Source organism: Brassica napus, chromosome A8 (genome assembly GCF_020379485.1).
Source record: "Brassica napus cultivar Da-Ae chromosome A8, Da-Ae, whole genome shotgun sequence".
Lineage (NCBI taxonomy): Eukaryota > Viridiplantae > Streptophyta > Magnoliopsida > Brassicales > Brassicaceae > Brassica > Brassica napus.
The window spans coordinates 5632982-5651510 of record NC_063441.1 but is presented as its reverse complement, the minus strand read 5'-3'; the positions used below and the strand labels follow the sequence as shown (position 1 = coordinate 5651510).

The following is an 18529-nucleotide window of genomic DNA, read 5'->3' as shown; positions in this document are numbered from 1 at the left end:
AGTTCCGATCTCCCATTTCATCCATTCGCACGCTACGGCCAGGTTCCATATTCGAATGATGTACCTGATAATTCGGATGGCGATACGGAGGTGGCGAATCGTCGGGAACCTCGATGCTCTTCGACAGTTTCTTCTCCAAACGCGCACACATCTTCTCATAGCACTCGTCAATCTTCGCCTCCAACGAAGCCTCGATTCGCGACTCCATTGCTTTCGCGTTTTTCTCCAACTCACAAAACGAATCCGTAAATCGACGATTCGTCGCGATCTGAGATGCCGTATGCTCCTGAAGTGTCGACGCTAGGCCGTCCAAGGTTATCGGCAGCTCCGATTGCGAATCTCCGCCATCTCTCGTCTTCTTCGTCATCGCGCGCGATTGTCACGAAGTCTCGATCCAGAACGATCACGACGCACCAATTTGATAGAACCAAAGGTGTATATTGATAGAACCGCCCAACCTCCCACTCTTGATCTCTACAAACCAAAGACTCAAGCTAATACGATCTTGCTCACAAAGAGAAGTAAGCTCAAGATTCACCAACTAACTGACTCACATATTCCTCTTGGGTCCTCTTATATAGTGCGAGGCCCAATAACAACTGTAACAAACTCTATACCACTTGTGTAACCTTTTATTAAACTCATAACAACTCCTCTTCTCTCTCTACTCTTCATTCTCCTCTCCTCTCTTCCTCCTCACGTACACTCTCTGTAGCATATCAGAAACCAACAAAAATATAGTACTCTCAATAAATACTGAAAACAACAATCTCCAAATCCCCAAAACCTCATAAGATCCATCCATTCGCCAGCTATCATCTGCTATTGTTGAGAATGGAACCCAAAGTACCCAAAACAGCAAAAGCAAGCAAAGGGCTACCATCAACGTATCAAACACGAGAGGGATTATGTTCCTGAAGAGATTGAGATAAGGATCACAAAGATCTCTAATGGCGGACAGAGGCTGACGATCCCAAGGAATGTTGGGGAACCAACTGAGCAAAACTCTGACCATCAATACACCACTGTAAATATCAAGCCACTTGGATAAAACCGCTGCAACAACTGTCAACGGCGTGTTGAGATAACCAGCGGGACGGTCGCGAATCGACGCGAAGAACAACGGACCGGAGATTCGGAAAGATGCTTGGAACTATGGGGATAAGGTTACAACCGCGGCGGAGAGTTTGCGAATTAGGGATTTTGTTACGATCCCAGCTAGAATCGCGAGGGTTGTGATTGATTTGGTTGAGTCGGAGAAGGGGAATCCAGTGGAGAGTGTCGGATATGGGGATGCGACGGCGGAGACAATGGATTTACGGGTTTTGTGGGAGAGATTGAAGGTGGGTTTATGGGGAAGAGAGAGGCGGAGAGGAGGATTACAGTTGATGAGGAATGCAGAGCGAAGAGAGAGGATGTTGGTGATGGAAAAGAAAGCCATTTTGGTTGTTTGGAGCTGGAGAATACTCTCTTCTGTCAAAACTGTCAAATGTTGATATTCTTTTGTTCACGGGGTTTTTATATAGCCTCATGGGATAAAAACAAAGAGTACAAATTTAAAATTTATAAAGCCCAACATATAACCAACTTTAGAATAAATATTGATATCTAAACCACACATACAACATATCTATACAAGCTTGGTTTACTATGAGATCCATATATTTTCTCGGTACCGAGTATCTATGCTAATATGGACTACTTATTCTAGAGAAGAACAGTATTATCAAGCCAGATTTACACATGGATCTTTATCCTTGTATAATCTGGAATATTTGGAAGGCAAGAAATGATAAACTCTTCAAAGGAATAAACAGAGACCCACTAGAGCTAGTAAGATATGCAGCGAGTGAGTGTTACGCCTGGTTCAATACAGACAAGATATTACCATCTAACCCACAAGTTCACAGCAATGAAGAACCCCAAATCCTAAGCTTGGGTAATATCTGCATGACTGATGGGTCATGGACATCCATGTCACAGTTCAGTTGATGTGGATGGGCTTGGATGGACAACTTGGAAAAGATTCAACTTATAGGGATACGAAATTATCCACGGAGTCTGTCATGCATTCTGAAGTGGAAGCACTACTATGGGCAATAGAGAGTGTTGGGGTCAAAATCGGTAACGATGAAGTCAATGCCAGAAAGTTCTCGAGAAACCTTTCTATGAAGAAAATAAGAAGGGATATCGATCGATGCACCTTTTGCCCCACCGATCGATTATTCAAGTGTGATATCGATCGACGCGCTCTAGTCAAGCTTTATGTGCGAGTTGAATAATAGCTTACTAAGCTCACTATATCAGCTCTCGCCTTGCTCGTAGCAAGAAACATAGTTTTATTAGAATGTTTTCAGGATGAGATTAAAGCTCTCGCTTTTATGAATCGAATCCAAGGGCAGGTTCTGTAAGACCCGTTCTTGGTCTCTCGACCCAACTGGATACAAATGCTTACTTATTAATTTCTTTGCTTGTCTGATTCATTCTAAGTCTTTTATTTACTAAGTCATATTTGAATATGAGGTTCATAAACAAATGAACAGATTGCACAGCGGAATAATAATGTGTTAACTTTGTATTACTTAGAAACATGAGATCCAATACACAACTTCTTAACAGTTTCATAGACAATCACTAGTTCGTCCCTAGCATCATCTACCCACACGTTACACAGCCTCTCACTGACCGAGCCTTCACGGCTCCTTGGCTTGACCAGAACCATCCTTAGTTCCTGAAACCACAACCAGATAAGCATTAATCATAACCGAGAATAGGACCGATTGATTCTACAATGCTTGGCTTGGTTCCTAGAACTTAGATAAACCCCAGTCAACTTAATCATAAAAAGTATGAACCTATCTACCGTATCCTAAGTCATTCAACCAACCACCCCTTGACTTAGAATCAGATAGATAGTCCAGAATAGATAAACAGAACACACGAACAGATCCGGATCGTCCCTAAAGACCAATCCGTCTAACCGGATAGAATCTAGGTGCGAGCGGCCAATGGAGTCCGGCTCGATGGCCCAACGGACTCCCTTACCTGATCCGGCCTTAGGCCTGGATCCAATCAGCCGAGTAAGCCTCAAGCCTAATCCGGAAGGCTTAGCAACCGGTCAGACCTTGCGACTCTACCTTGGCTTAGACAAACCGTGACCTTGTCTTACTTAAACAAGCCATAGGCTGATCCATAAGGATCGGTCATAACCTGTCCCCAAAAGACACCGTTTGGAACATGCACCCTTTGGCCATTCGTACCTCTTAATCCTCGTAGCTTTTGATGTTCGTAACCGTTGGCATGTCGTACCTTTTGGTCACTAACACCCTTTGGCAACTCACAACCTTTGGACACTCATGAGTCTTGACAACTCGTTCCCTTTGGGTCATTCCCAACCGTTCGTCCTAACCGCCCAGTCTTGGTGCGATCGGATCGTCCGACTAACCGACCAGTGTCTACGCTATTGGTTTGATTATGTTCGGCCAAAGCCTAGGGACGTGTCCCTTGGTCTCAACCAACACAACCTTTCGTGTTTAACCAGAGAGAAGAGAAGAGAAACGAATTGAAACATATAAGGAGAGCCGGATGGGACTTAAGAACCGAGCAGAGCCGTGGTGCGGTCGCATGGACCGTCCGTTCGGTCTGATGGAGCCACGGCCCATCACATACCTTGTGAACCACGTCTGGGTTCTCCATGCTCTTCTCCTTGTCTTGATCTCCCATTCTTGACCGGAGTTAGTTCCCAAACGATCAGAGTCGCCGGAACACAACACCACCACACTCGGCCTTTCTCTTGGCCGGAACTCTCTCTTTCTCTCTTTCTTTCTCCCTACGTTTTTCTCTGAGTGTTTTTACTCTGGAATTGGATAATGAAATCGACCACAGAGCCCCCATATTTATAGAAAACGAGGGGGTAAGTCTTGCCCCACGAACAGGCACGACTTGCTAGCGAATGGGCACCATCGGTCAAGGGTTGTCCCCTTTCGGCCACTTGCATCCCTTCGCCCTTTCTGACTGGGTTTGGGGTCGGTCATAAGCCCAACCCACGCCCCAAGCCTCCTGGACTTAGCCCACGACCTTGTCCAAAGACCCAACAGCCCATGGCCTCACGGCCGGATCTCACAGCCCGCCACTGACCCGGACCCGGACCATCGGCCTAAAGCCCGAACAGTTGTGAGAACCGAAATTCGCACTGTCGATTTCCGTTTAAATAAGGAAACTAGGAAAACCCTAATTTCCCAGAGGACCCGGATATCTGCTAATTACCACACGTCAAGCAATCAGAACACGAGAATAACAACGATAAAGTATAAGAAATCGAAAAAGAGAGCAAAGAAGATCTTATTCCGAATTTGCGTATGAGCGTTTACAACAAGGTATAAGCCTGGGCTCGAGAGCTGTCGGCGAGATTCCTAGTTCTAGCAACCCTAAGATGGCTAAACCTAATTGAGTCGCAGCTCGAAATAACAAAAACGGAAAATTGCCTAAATTGCTCTAAGTGCTAAGTTTGCTCTGAAAAAGTTCTCCTCTCATGCTCCTCGCCTAGGATTCCTTATATACTAGCTCCAAGGTCGGTTTACGTGTTTACTCTTCTGCCCTTAAGCCGTCATAGCATAAAAAATGGAGATATTCCAATTTTCCCGATCTTCACAATTATCTTCAAAACTTCCGTATTTATCCGCGGAAACTTGACATTTATCCTTCCTTGTGGACCAAGCGTAAACCGTGCTGTGGTTTACGGGCTTTTGGTTAAGAAATCGTAGGATGGGCCTCGAGTCGTGTTTTAGGCCCCTTTTGGGCCGTCTCCCGACTCGAAGCGTTTACTATGATTTCTTTCGATAAAGAACGAACTTTCCGCGGTTTCTAATCCGCGAAGTTTGATCGATGATTTAAAATAGCGGAAAACATGGACTGAGCTTGCTACGGTCTTCGGGAGATAGCATTTGAAGGTTTGACGAGAATGCATGGACTGGTGTCGTATCGATGTTCGGAAGAGCCTGGTCGCTACGCAATGACCGAACTTTGGCTCGAGCCCGGTCGCTATGTAGCGACCGAGCGAGATGGATGCTCGGTCGCTACGTAGCGACCGAGCGGGACGGACACTCGGTCGCTGCGTAACGACCTGTTTTGAGCTTTCGTCGGACGTATCGATTCTTTCTTCCGCAAAGATTTTTCGTAAGAAAGAATCTATTTCGAAAAGTATTCATCGGGAAAATTCTTATTCTCTTCCTCGAACGTTTTGAATGTTAAATTTGTCGCAACCGTTTTTGACCCCAACAGTTAGCCCCCCAGCCTGTTAGAGTCGTGACTCTAGCGGGCGGATAGATGATTTTGACAAGGTTAAGCGTATTGGACGAAATTCACACTTTAAACTCCGCGGAAGAAAAGTTATCGAGACAGTATGTGTGTTACGAATTCTGAACCCATACTTCTATAAGTATTCCGAACCCATACTTCTATAAGTAGTGAGCTCTTGTCATTCATTTTCTTCACACCTTCCCTTCTTCATACCTTCAAAAACCTCTCTAGTTCCAAAACCTTTCCTTTCAACATGTCTTCCTCCCAAGGTGATAAGAGAGATTCCGACGTCGAGATGGGCGAGGCCACTTCTCCGGCTCCGGTTCTGACTTCTCCGGCTGAAGCGCCGGCTTGTGTTGCCGGTCATCTCTCCTTCCGAGAGAAACTAGTTCGTCGCCAAGCCGAGAAAGAACTGGCTCAAGCTGGCTCCGAGTTCCCATCTTCTTCTGCGCGGGTCGTTACCCTGGGTCATGGGACTGAGGTCATGGCTCCTCTTCCGCAAGCCCTACCTGCGTGATCTTCCACGACTCTGATCCTCGTCGAGGACAAGGAGAAGGCCGCTGACTCTATGCCTCCTCCTCCAGCCAGGAAAGAAATCGTTCTCGCGTTGCGCGGTCCTAGCGCTGTTCCGGTTGCTCAGCCTAAGAGTCGGAAGAGGAAACTTGCTAAGAGTGGTGACGGGGAGACTTCGCAGAAAGGTGGATCGAGCCTAGCATCGGGACTTCGCGGAAAGGTTTGTCTCTTGCTTGAATTCTCGATCGTCTTATGTACATTCTTTCTCGGACTTAGTCTTAAGAATTTTTACCGTTTGCAGTTCATATCGTTGATCGACGGGATGATCAGCGAGTGTGGTTCTGAGACCAGTCGCCTTGCCGGGGAGTTGGTGGAGCTTCAGGGTAGATGGTCTGAAACCGAGACTATGCTGACGGCTGTCCAAGATTCCCACTCCGCGAAAGTGTCGAAGCTCGAGGTCGCGATAGGGGAGCTTGAGAGGGATCTTGGGAAGACGGCGAGTTCCCTGCTTAAGGAGAAAAAGGCCAGGAAGGCCAAATCCTCGGAGGTGCGTCGGCTCCAGCGTCAGATCGAGGGTGATGCGGGACTGGCAAGCCGCGGGATCCAAGATGCCACGGATGCTCTTCGCGCAGAGTTTCAGGCTCGCTTGGCGAAGATTTCTGCTTCCCTGGGTTCTCTCGAGTGTATCCGGAGTATGGACCTAGCTTTGGCGACGATTAAGGGCGGGATGGCCGTGGTTCGGTCGTTCCAAAGTGAGAATCCCCCGACCTTGGAGGCCGAAGAGGCCCGACTGTCCGGTTGCAAGGGAGATATGGCGGCTGTGGATGGAGATTTCGATATCATCCTGGCTGACCTGAAATCCGTATGCTTCCTTCCGACGTGTTCAGAAGACCCAGAGGGGAAAGACCCGACGGTTGGAGAAAACGGAGGTGATGCGGCTCCAGGCTCGGATGAGGCGTTGGGTAAAGAGGGGGCGTGAGTTCTGAGGCTGACTTGGGTTAGATCTCTTGCGAGAGATTTTTTTATGTTTTTATGTTTCGGCCTTGAATGGCCTTGTTTTGTATTTCGGGACTGGCCGTGTGTGGCTTTGCGGAGGAAGGTGATGAGTTGTCGTCTCATATCCTTCTTCGATTGTGAGATGTTTCATTCGAGATCTGTTTCGAGAGTTCTTCCGCGAGACGTGAGCTCTGCGGAGGCGCTGAAGATGTCAAATATAAACATAGAGGCATGGTTTAGGAATCTCTTATCTTTCGATATCATGCCTTGAGATGTTAGAGACCAGTGCGCTGGGTTTAGGGCAAGACCTAGGTTTACTTTCGGTTTAAGGATTGTGCAGTGACTAGCCGGCTATCGTTTTTCCTGTTGCGATTTCTTCCTGATTCGTATCGATTTAAAGTCCGCGATAGGTTCTCGGCTTATACGACTTGTTTGATACGAATCGAGCATCTCTCCGGAGACCGGAAGTGCTGGACCAAAATTTCGGATTTCTTTTATAGCGCTATTATCCTTGTGTCGGATGTAAGAGAGTCATCTTCGTGAGATGGCTATGTCTGTTTAGGACGTTTGTGAGTTCGATGTGATCAGCATCGGACTTGGTGGCGCGTGCCGTTGTTTCGAATTTTTGCGCAAAATAAGTTTTAATGTGTGCATATATATGTTTTTTTTGTGACGGAGGTTTCGTTTGTTCGGAAGAAATAACCTTTGAGGCATCTTTTGCAACGTCTCGCGATGCTAAAGGTTGCTTCTCCTAAACGGCCGACTAATTTCCGAAGACCTCGTACTGATTTTACGGGTGAGGATGTTCTGATAATTCGAGAACAACAAGAGCGTGGTAAGAAGTTTTTTCAATTTTTGGGAGTATACGAGTATACGTACCCACTCCCCCCCTTTTTTTAATGAGGGGGGACAGCTGAATTTGCCTTTCGGCAAACTGCCTACGTACTCCTTGTGGAGATCAAGCCGTCTCGTAGTTCAATGATTGCGAGTTGGTTTGTTTAATGATAATACTTTTTGAGATGCATCGCGTTCCAGGTTCTAGGAATTTTTATGCCTTTCATGTTGGCTATTTCGTAAGAACCTGGTCGGACAACTTTTTCGATTTTATAGGGACCTTCCCAGTTCGCTCCAAGTTTTCCCGTGTTTCGTTCAGCGGTGTTTTGGAAGACTTTGCGAAGGACCAGATCTCCATGATTAAACCTACGATTTAGTACGTTGGAATTATAGTATTTTGCAGCGGCGTGTTGGTAATTTTGGATTTGGATGAGCGCTCGATCTCGGCGCTCGTTAATGAGATCGAGATCATCCAGGAGCATGGCATCGTTGAGTTCCTCTCGTTCGGGTAGTAACCTTCTTCGAACGCCGGGGAACTCTACTTCTAAGGGAATCATGCATTACGTGTCGTATACCAGAGCGAAGGGAGTTTCTCCCGTTGCTCGCCTTGGGGTGGTACGGTGAGACCAGAGGACTCCCTCGAGTTCGTCGGCCCACCTGCCTTTTTTGGCCTCTAAGCGTTTCTTCAGTCCGTCGAAAATGGTCTTGTTGATTGTTTCAGCATGTCCGTCGCACTGCGGATATCTGGGAGTTGACTTGTTGAGTCGTATCTTCCATTTTTCGTAGAATGCCTCAAACCGGGTGGAGATGAACTGAGACCCGTTATCGGTTACGATTTCGTAAGGAACTCCATGCCTACAGATGATGTTTTTCCATACGAAATTTTCGACTTGGACATCTTTTATACTTGCGTATGAGTCCGCCTTTACCCATTTTGAGAAAAAATTGGTAAGGACTAGAAGGAAACACTTTTGTTTTGAATTATGCAGAGGTCCAACAATATCCATGGCCCAGTGCATAAAGGGGTAAGGCGATGTGATGGAGGAAAGAAGTTCTGCCGGTTGTCGAATGGTTGGTGCATGCCTTTGGAATTTTTCGCATTTTCGTGCGAACTTCTCGCAATCTCCGATCATTGTTGGCCAGTAGTATCCATGGCGTTTGATTTTCACGGCTAGCGATCTTCCACCAGAATGGTTGCCGCAGGAACCAGAATGTATTTCCTCCTTTACTTTTCTCGCTTTTTCCCCTTCCAGGCACGTCATGAGTGGTCCGGAGAATCTCCATTTGTAAATTTCGCCGTCCACTGTCACGTAGCGTGCGGCCTGTGTTCGGACCTTGCGAGCTGCTCATTTTTCGGCGGGCAGTTGCCTGTCGATAATGTAGTCTCGAATCGTCTGAAGTCATGGGGTATCACAGCCGTAATCAGATTGCTCCGATGGTGGTTGTATCGTAATTTCTTCTTCCTCGTCATCTTGACCCTCTATGAGGTTGACGATGATTGGTGGTCCGATGCTTGGATGTTCGATGAATTCGACTGGAATTACCCTTTTAAGTCCTGGGTCGGCACTTGATGCTAGGGCCGCGAGGGCGACTGCCTGGACGTTCTCGGAACGGGGGATTCGCGTAAGGGCAAAACAGTCGAAGTCTTGAGCTAGACCTTGGACCAGTTTGAGGTACGCGTCCATCCGTTCGTCTCTGGCTTCGTACTCTCCGCTGAATTGACTGGCCACTAACTGGGAGTCGCGGTAAGCGTGGAGATTACGTATTTTTAAGCCGTGATTCAAACGTAGTCCTGCGATTAGTGCTTCGTATTCGGCCTCGTTGTTCGAGGCGTGGAATTCCAGCCTGAACGATTGTTCCAAGATCTCGCTCGTTGGAGATGTGAGACGGATTCCGATACCCGATCCCTGCTTGGATGAGGATCCATCGACGAGGAGGAGCCAGGTGGAATTTGGTTCCTCATTGGTTATTGTTCCCGTTGGAAGTTCGACCAAGAAGTCTGCGAGCACTTGTGACTTTGCGCTCGTCCTTGGTCGGTACTCGATGTCGTATTCGCTCAACTCGACCGCCCACTTGGCCAGTCGGCCTGACTGACTTGGGCTATGCAAAATTGTCCGTAGGGGAAAAGTCGTGAGGATGACGATTGTGAGGGATTGGAAATATGGTCTTAGTTTTCGGGCCGATGTTACGACCGCGCATGCCAATTTTTCCATCAATGGGTACCTAGATTCGGCATCCAGGAAGGTTTTGCTTATGTAGAAAATAAGTTTCTGCTCCCCGCGTTCTTCCCTGATCAGGACTCCACTTACGACCGTTGCCGACACAGCGATGTATAAGAATAAAGGCTCCCCTTCCACGGGTTTTGCGAGGACTGGAGGAGTAGCTAAATAACGCTTCAGCTGTTGGAAGGCGTTTTCGCACTCTTCCGACCATTCGAATTTTTTATTTCCTCGCAGGACATCGTAGAAGGGCAGGCACTTGTCTGTTGATCGTGAAATAAATCGGTTAATTGCTGGGATTCTGCCGGTCAAGCTTTGGACTTCCCGCTTATTCTTTGGAGAAGCCATCTCGATTAGTGCGTTGATCTGTTTCGGATTTGCTTCGATGCAGCGGTATGTGACCAAGTAGCCGAGGAATTCTCCTGATGCCACGGTGAATCTACATTTTGTCGGGTTGAGCTTCATGTTATGGAAATTTAATTGTGCAAAACATTCTTCGAGATGTGACACGTGATCTTTTGCTTTGAGGGATTTGACGAGCATGTCGTCGATATAAACCTCCATCGTTTTTCCGAGTTGTTTGGAGAACATTCGGTTCACGAGTCGTTGGAAAGTTGCGCCGGCGTTTTAGAGGCCAAAGGGCATTACCTTATAGCAATAAGTTCCGCGATCGGTAATGAACGCAGTCTTCTCGCGATCGTCGGGATTCATCCTAATTTGATTATAACCTGAGAAGGCATCCATGAAGGATAAGAGTTCGTTGCCCGCTGTTGCTTCTACCAATCGATCGATATGTGGTAGAGGGAAGCTATCCTTTGGACATGCTTTGTTTAGGTCGGTAAAATCCACGCAAACTCGCCACTTCCCGTTCTTCTTTTTGACTACTACAGGGTTGGCGAGCCAGTCTGGGTATCTTACTTCTGTTATCGACCCAACTTTAAGCAATTTTTCGACCTCATCGTTTACTGCGGCAGCACGTTCGGGTCCTAGCTTCCGTCTTTTTTGTTTGACAGGTTTGAATGTTGGGTCGATATTAAGCTTGTGACATGTTATGTTAATGTCGATTCCCGGCATATCTTCCGCAGCCCATGCGAAAGTATTGAGGTTTTTTTTAAGACAGGTTACGAGTTCTGTCCTTAAAGGCTCGCGGAGATTGGCTCCAATCTCGACGCAGCGTTCTGGGAAGGCTTCGTCGAGACAGATCGTTACCACGGGTTCGCATGTTGGCTCGTGTTTTTCATCTAGAGCTTAGATGCTGCGAGATTGCCAGAAGAATTCCGCTGAATCCTGACTTCGCGTATCTTTGCTGGAGGTCTTTTTCTCCACTTTTCTAGGAGTGATCTCGAGGATCGGTCATTTTCGGTTTAGTTCTGCGGCGAAACAAACCTGTGAGACTCTCGAATTTCCCCATATTACCTCGACTCCGTTAGGGGTCGGGAACTTGAGGCAAAGATGGTACGTTGATGGGATTGTGCGCATGGCGTTCAACCATGGGGTCCCCATGATAACGTTGTAAGATGCGGGACGGTCGACGACCAGAAATTCTGTGACGTTCGTCACGGTTCCGGCTTTGACAGCGAGATTAATCGATCCATAGGTCATGGTTGTTTCACCCGAAAGTCCCAGCAGCGGGCTTGGGCATTTCGTGACTTCGGATTGATTGATTCCCATCTTTTCGAGAGTGTCTTTGAAGATGATATCAGCCGAACTTCCGGTGTCGATTAGCACCCTAGCGACGTCGATATCTCGAATCGTCAGCTCGATAACAAGGAGATCGTTTCGAGGTTTGGCTCGATCGATCGTTGCTCCCCCCTTGAATGAGATGACGTTCGCGCACGTCGAATCTTGCATACCGTTCCTGATCGTTGAGTGGCTTTTGCGGGTTAGATTGATCCGTTGTTCCCCCTCCTTCTAGCGCCAAACTGTGGGAACCAAAATTCGCACTGTCGATTTCTGTTTAAATAAGGAAACTAGGAAAACCCTAATTTCCCAGAGGACCCGAATATCTGCTAATTACCACACGTCAAGCAATCAGAACACGAGAATAACAACGATAAAGTATAAGAAATCGAAAAAGAGAGCAAAGAAGATCTTATTCCAAATTTGCGTATGAGCGTTTACAACAAGGTATAAGCCTGGGCTCGAGAGCTGTCGGTGAGATTCCTAGTTCTAGCAACCCTAAGACGGCTAAACCTAATTGAGTCGCAGCTCGAAATAACAAAAACGGAAAATTGCCTAAATTGCTCTAAGTGCTAAGTTTGCTCTGAAAAAGTTCTCCTCTCATGCTCCTCGCCTAGGATTCCTTATATACTAGCTCCAAGGTCGGTTTACGCGTTTACTCTTCTGCCCTTAAGCCGTCATAGCATAAAAAATGGAGATATTCCATTTTTCCCGATCTTCACAATTATCTTCAAAACTTCTGTATTTATCCGCGGAAACTTGACATTTATCCTTCCTTGTGGACCAAGCGTAAACCGTGCTGTGGTTTATGGGCTTTTGGTTAAGAAATCGTAGGATGGGCCTCGAGTCGTGTTTTAGGCCCCTTTTGGGCCGTCTCCCGACTCGAAGCGTTTACTATGATTTCTTTCGATAAAGAACGAAATTTCCGCGGTTTCTAATCCGCGAAGTTTGATCGATGATTTAGAATAGCGGAAAACATGGACTGAGCTTGCTACGGTCTTCGGGAGATTGCATTTGAAGGTTTGACGAGAATGCATGGACTGGTGTCGTATCGATGTTCGGAAGAGCCCGGTCGCTACGCAATGACCGAACTTTGGCTCGAGCCCGGTCGCTACGTAGCGACCGAGCTTGGCTCGGGCTCGGTCGCTACGTAGCGACCGAGCGGGACGGACGCTCGGTCGCTGCGTAACGACCTGTTTTGAGCTTTTGTCGGACGTCTCGATTCTTTCTTCCGCAAAGCTTTTTCGTAAGAAAGAATCTATTTCGAAAAGTATTCATCGGGGAAATTCTTATTCTCTTCCTCGGACGTTTTGAATGTTAAATTTGTCGCAACCGTTTTTGACCCCAACAACAGTCCGTCTAGCTGAGATGAGCTAACTCTCAGCTGCCTCAGCTGGGTGAGCTAGTAGTCCAGCTAGTGGAGCTGACTTAGTAGGGACTGAGCTGGAGTGAACTAAACCTAGCTTCATTGAGCTGGCCGAGCTACTCGTCCACTTCGTCCAGTTACCGTCTTACTCGTCCTTGCTGTCTCTTAGCTTGTATAAGGTTAAGTCTAAGTTTCCTTCTGTCCTTAACCTTCTTTCTCGACCATGGAACGCTTGCCTTGATGTCCTAAGACTGGCTGGTACGTTTCCCCGAACCATGGCCGTCCCGACAATCCTATTCATGATTGGGGGCGTGACAGGTTCTAGGCAGCTAATCTAGATACATACATTAAATCACAATCCTAAAGATGATTATCACAACTCAGCAATCTATAGTTGGGGCTAATCCCTCCTAACCTATTTAAACCCTAAAATCTAACAAAGAAACTACCCAGACATGGCTAAGCAATTCATGACAGCAATTAGGTATAAAAACTGCACTAGAATAATAAAATAGATATCAATGGAGTTCCAATTACAAATATAACTTTGGATCTTCTCTCCAATCTATCAAAATCCTAGAAAACCTTTGCTATAAAACTAGTAAAATAATAAAGCACACTTTGCCTCTAACATGGTGGCAAAGCTTATATAGTTAGGTTAAAACTCGTCAAGGGTAATCTTGTAAATTGGTGAAAACTTGGGCTTCAAGTCGGCTGTGACCAAACGGGCTTTCTGCGCACTTCGCTATGGATCGACATCATGATGTTAACATCGATCGTTTCCTTCTCTTCAATATCGACCGATTGTCGAGCTCGATTGTCATCTCGGGTGCTTGCTCCAAATATTTCCAAAATCCTCCAAAATCATCACTTATCTCCAAATCACTCTTGATCTTATAAATATAGTAAATAGACTCTATAATATAATAATTATTAGTAAAAACACCTATAAACCATGGGTAAAAATAGGTCAAATCCATGGTCTATCAACTCCCCAGACTTACCCTTTTGCTTGTCCTCAAGCAAAACAGACAGGCAGTCTCTCTGAAAGAGGTTTGAAAACAGCGGGGACTCGCATGATTTAAAACTTAGAATCTTTAGCCTCTACAATATTGCATCCACATCTAAACAATCCTAATCACAAAAGCACATCATACCATATCCTAGCTTAGCAACCAAATTCATCTAGCCAACAACTTAGCAAATCTTATCTGACATTCTCCTCTACCAACCTCATTTCTTAGCACAAATAAAAGTGCAGGCTTTACCTTGGGGGTATCGATAACAGGATGCAAGGATTTTCAAACAAGTATCTGGACCTGCAGGTAAACATTTAGTTCCTATCCTCTCGCTTTACTAATTTTCTCTCTTAGTCAAAAATTTGCTTTTATTTGCAAGATTATTGACTTAGATCGGACAGGTTTCCATGAATCAAGTCTTAATGGTGGTTGCCACCAAGTCATGTTCATTTTTTTTTTACCTATATCCAAGAATTCATATGAATCGAGCCTTGATGATTGCCGCCACCAAGTCGCGTTCGAATTCTTTTTTTGTTGGAATCCTTATGACGCAAGCCTTAATGGTTGTAGCCACCAAGTCATGTTCGGATTCCACCTAATAAATCTCTAATATATCTAATAATATACATAAATTGTTTTTTACTCTATCTATCTATAATTTCGAAAGTAGAGAGAGAAAGAGTGATTAATCTATCTACACAAGGCTTTGCCTTCCAGACTTATTTGAAGAATCTGATCCCATGTATACCAAGCCCCAAGACAAGCAGTTGTGTCAAGTTTAGTGTTGGAGGTCAGCTTTGGTTCCTTCAGAAAATCTCAGTAAGTGTGAATAGTTGATAGGTTGATCCACTTTAGTTTCTTTAGTAATATCTGCAATCAGTACATCTAGAATGGTGCTAAAGAGTGGTTAGATAACAAGCAAAATCTATAAGTTCATTATCCCCTTCTTGACTCAATAAAACATTTTGAAAACTACACTGTCCTCAAAGTAAATTCAGTCGGAGTTATGGTGAAAACTAAATAATATGGACTCAATTTAATAAGTTAGAACGATATACCAGACCGGAATTGATGTCGACCGATGTAGGGTTGTTGATATCGGTCGAGGCAGGTTTGGTAATGTTGATCGATGTCGACAGCGTCTCGTCGGTTGATACTCACGGCAATCATCTACTCGGATCTTTTTTTTTAATTTTTTTTATGACCTGCAATAATGAAAAACCAACATAAATAGTATATCAATAAAAATAGATAAATATTACTCCCTCCGTTCCTAAATGATCCATGTTTTAGAAAAATATTTTGTTTCTAAAAGATCCATATTTTACATTTTCAATGTATGTAATAATGGCAAATTGTAAATTTCAAAAACATTAATTGTGTTTATGGAATTTTGATTGGTTAAAAATCATAGGAAATAGCTAAACACAGAAAATTATATATTTATTATCAAAATTTTAAGTGTTTTCTTAATAAGTGTGAAAATTCTAAAACATAGATTATTTAGGAACAGAGGGAGTACCTAATAGTGGGTTGCCTCCCACTCAGCGCTTTATTACAGTCATATAGCTTGACTTTGGAGGTGATTGGGCTAGTAGTGTTGGAAACTGGAACTTGCTGGAAAACAAGTGTCCATCTCTTCTTTGTGCTTGTTGAACCATGTACTAGTGAAGTCTCTCATTGCTTCATCCCCTCTGCGCCATTTTTCCTTCATTGTTGCAGTTGTATTTTCCATTCTCTGCAATACCTCTTCAACACTCTCAATGTTGAACTGATGTCTTCTAAGTGTGGCGTAAGTGTCAGCTGAGGTCTCCTCTCCGTGGTAATTTGTGTCAAAGATGTCTGATTTCATCTTTGGTACTAGCCGGCCTAGGTTTGTAGCGTCGTCGACCGATGTTTGATGATCAATGTCGGTCGATCTTTTGTTGCGTCTGTCGATCGATGCGGATGCTTCTGGTCGACGGGCAATGTATCTTTGTATCTCCACCAATTCCCCTTGCATAGCTTCAATCTTGGAAGTCAAAGCAGTGATGCTAAGATCCATTGGGAAATAGATGTCATCACATCTTCCACCAAGCCACTCTTCTGTAGTTTCCAAAGCTCTGTAGATCTCTTCTACCAATTGATCTATCTCTTCTCTGGTGTAAAAGTTCTGTTGCGGCTACATCGGATGTGAGTGTGGTGGACTGATGCCGATCGATGCTGGTAAGCGTGGGTCGATCGATGTTGGTGAGCGACAATCGATCGATGCATGATGACGTCTGTCGATCGATGTCTGGCAAGAAGCTTCGACTCCTTGCTGAATTCTAGCTATGTCTTGCTTCATCTCCTCCATGCAAGTAGTTAACCAACCGATGCTATCGTTCAGTGGATGGTAGATACCATCAAGCTTCATCTGGAAAGCTTCTTTGTTGTTTTCTTGTTCTCCACAGGCTCCATAGAACATCTCATTGATCTCATACTTAGTGTAGATCTCTGGTAACAGCTTGGTCTGTTTGAATAAGTTAGCATGCTCAGGAAGATATATGTAGCTTGGCTCATCTCTTGAAGCTCTTTCCAGAAGTCTTCTGATATCCGTGCTGTGAAGACGAATGGTGTTTCCATCTAGATCTCTGGCGTATCTTTGATCATCTCTGTAGACTCCATACTAGTCTTTCTCTTCCTAATCGAATTTCCTGTGACCATAGAGATCATAAGCTCTTCTGCCAAACTCGTGATGTCTATCGACCGATACTGGAACGGTAGCGTCGATCGATGGTCGACTGGGATGGCGAGATTTATGTATGAAGCTGTTGTCTATGCCACCAGCTGTGTCATAGAACTCCTTTGTAACCTTATGTTCTGGATTGCTGCGGTGATGCATGAACAGATTGTCTGCTCCATTGGATGTATGAAGTATATTTGCGATGTCTTCTCGAGATACGTGTAGTGTGCGGCCGTTTATTGCTTTTGCGTGGCCATCTGGGTCCCTGAAAATACCAAATTCGTCCAGAGTTAGATACTGTTCATCTGATTTGTCTTTTTCTCTTACAGTGGTTTTTGGTATTGGGTGGTTGTCGGTCGACGTGGTATTGTTGATGTCGATCGATTATGGACCACGAGTGTCTATCGATTGTTTATGACCAGTATCGATCGATTGGCTGGAATGAGTTCTTTCCCAAGCAGCTTCTGCTTGAATATGATATTTATCATCGCGTCTTTGCATGTTGAGCAGCTCCTCGTCTACGAAACTATCTTGTAGTGTATTTGCTTCTGGGCGTAGGTTGTTGTTTCTACTGCAAAGCTTTTGTGGTGGTATTTGTCTGCCCAACTGCCAATCAAGTAGTTTCCTTCTCGAGCACGGTTGACGTCAGTGTCGACCGATTTATAGTAGACAGTGTCGGTCGATGCTCGTTTCCTATTTCTCTGATGAGGTTGAGAATCGATCGATGGTGAGCTTGTTTCGTCGATCGATGGTACATTCCTTTTCCAGGAGGAATGATGTAGGAGTTTATTTTCCTTGTTAATGATTGTTCTGTACTCAGTAGCTCGTTACTCCTCATACTCCTCCTCATACTCCTCTGTAGGCAAGTTTTGTCTGGTGTAAGCGGCAATAGCGGGATTGCAGTAGTCGTTCTCCCAATCGTCTGGATGACTGTCGACTGATTCTCCATGTCGTCTGTTGGTCGATATCTGACGGCAACTGTCGATCGATGTTGCGGTGTGACTTTCGATGCCGAGTAATCTGTCTCGTATTCCACTTCACAGTGGCAAGCTGCAATGATTCCTGGATCATTGATTCGTCTAGAGAGCGTCTGTGACTTTTTGACTGGAATAGGGTCATATTGGGTGTCAGGATCTATGAGTGTTAGACACAACCGGTTGGTGTGCAAGTTGCACACTGCTCCTATTGTTGACAAGAAGGCTCTCCCAAGCAATAGAGAAGAGTTCCAGTTTAACTTGATGTCAAGGACATGGAAATCAACTGGAACTAGGGCATTACCAATCTGCACTTCTAGGTCTTTCACAATCCCTCCTGAATTCTTCTGAGAACAATCCACAAAAGTGAACAGCTCGTTGGAAGGCTCCATCTGCATACAAGATGGTCTGCCATAACCTTAGGTAGGATGCTGACTGATGCTCCTGTGTCGCATAAAGCATGTGGGAATTCAATACCCTTCACCGTGCATGGTATTGCAAACTGCCCAGGATCACTCTTCTTCTTCAGTGTAATCCTCTTTCTCATCTTTTCTCTAGCTTCACAGAACATTCTCCTGTTGTCTTCTTCTTTCTCATTTGTCTCTCAGAAGAACATCCACAATCTGTGAGTATAATAAGCATCCTCGAATGGCTTATCTATAGGAATCCTGAAAAGTCTCTTCCGGAAACTTTCATTTTCCTTACCATTGACTCCTCTTCTCAGATGCTTCTCCACTTTTCCTTTTCATAGGGTTTTTCTAAAGGAACCCTATCGATTTCCATCGATTCCTCTCCATCATCTGAAGGTGTCCTGATGGTCTCTGGTGGGTTTTCTGAAGGTTTAGGTTTCGGCCTGAGTGCATTCAGACGTGCCACATCTATCTTTGGCATCTGCATTTGGTACGTAATAGGTGCTCGTCGATCGG

The 18529-nt window shown here is 45.3% G+C and overlaps 1 pseudogene; it reads right to left on the bottom strand.

Annotated features, from left to right (window-relative positions):
* Positions 1 to 458: 458 nt before the first annotated feature.
* LOC125577033 lies at positions 459 to 2616 on the bottom strand (annotated as a pseudogene).
* Between the last annotated feature and the right edge of the window lie 15913 nt (positions 2617 to 18529).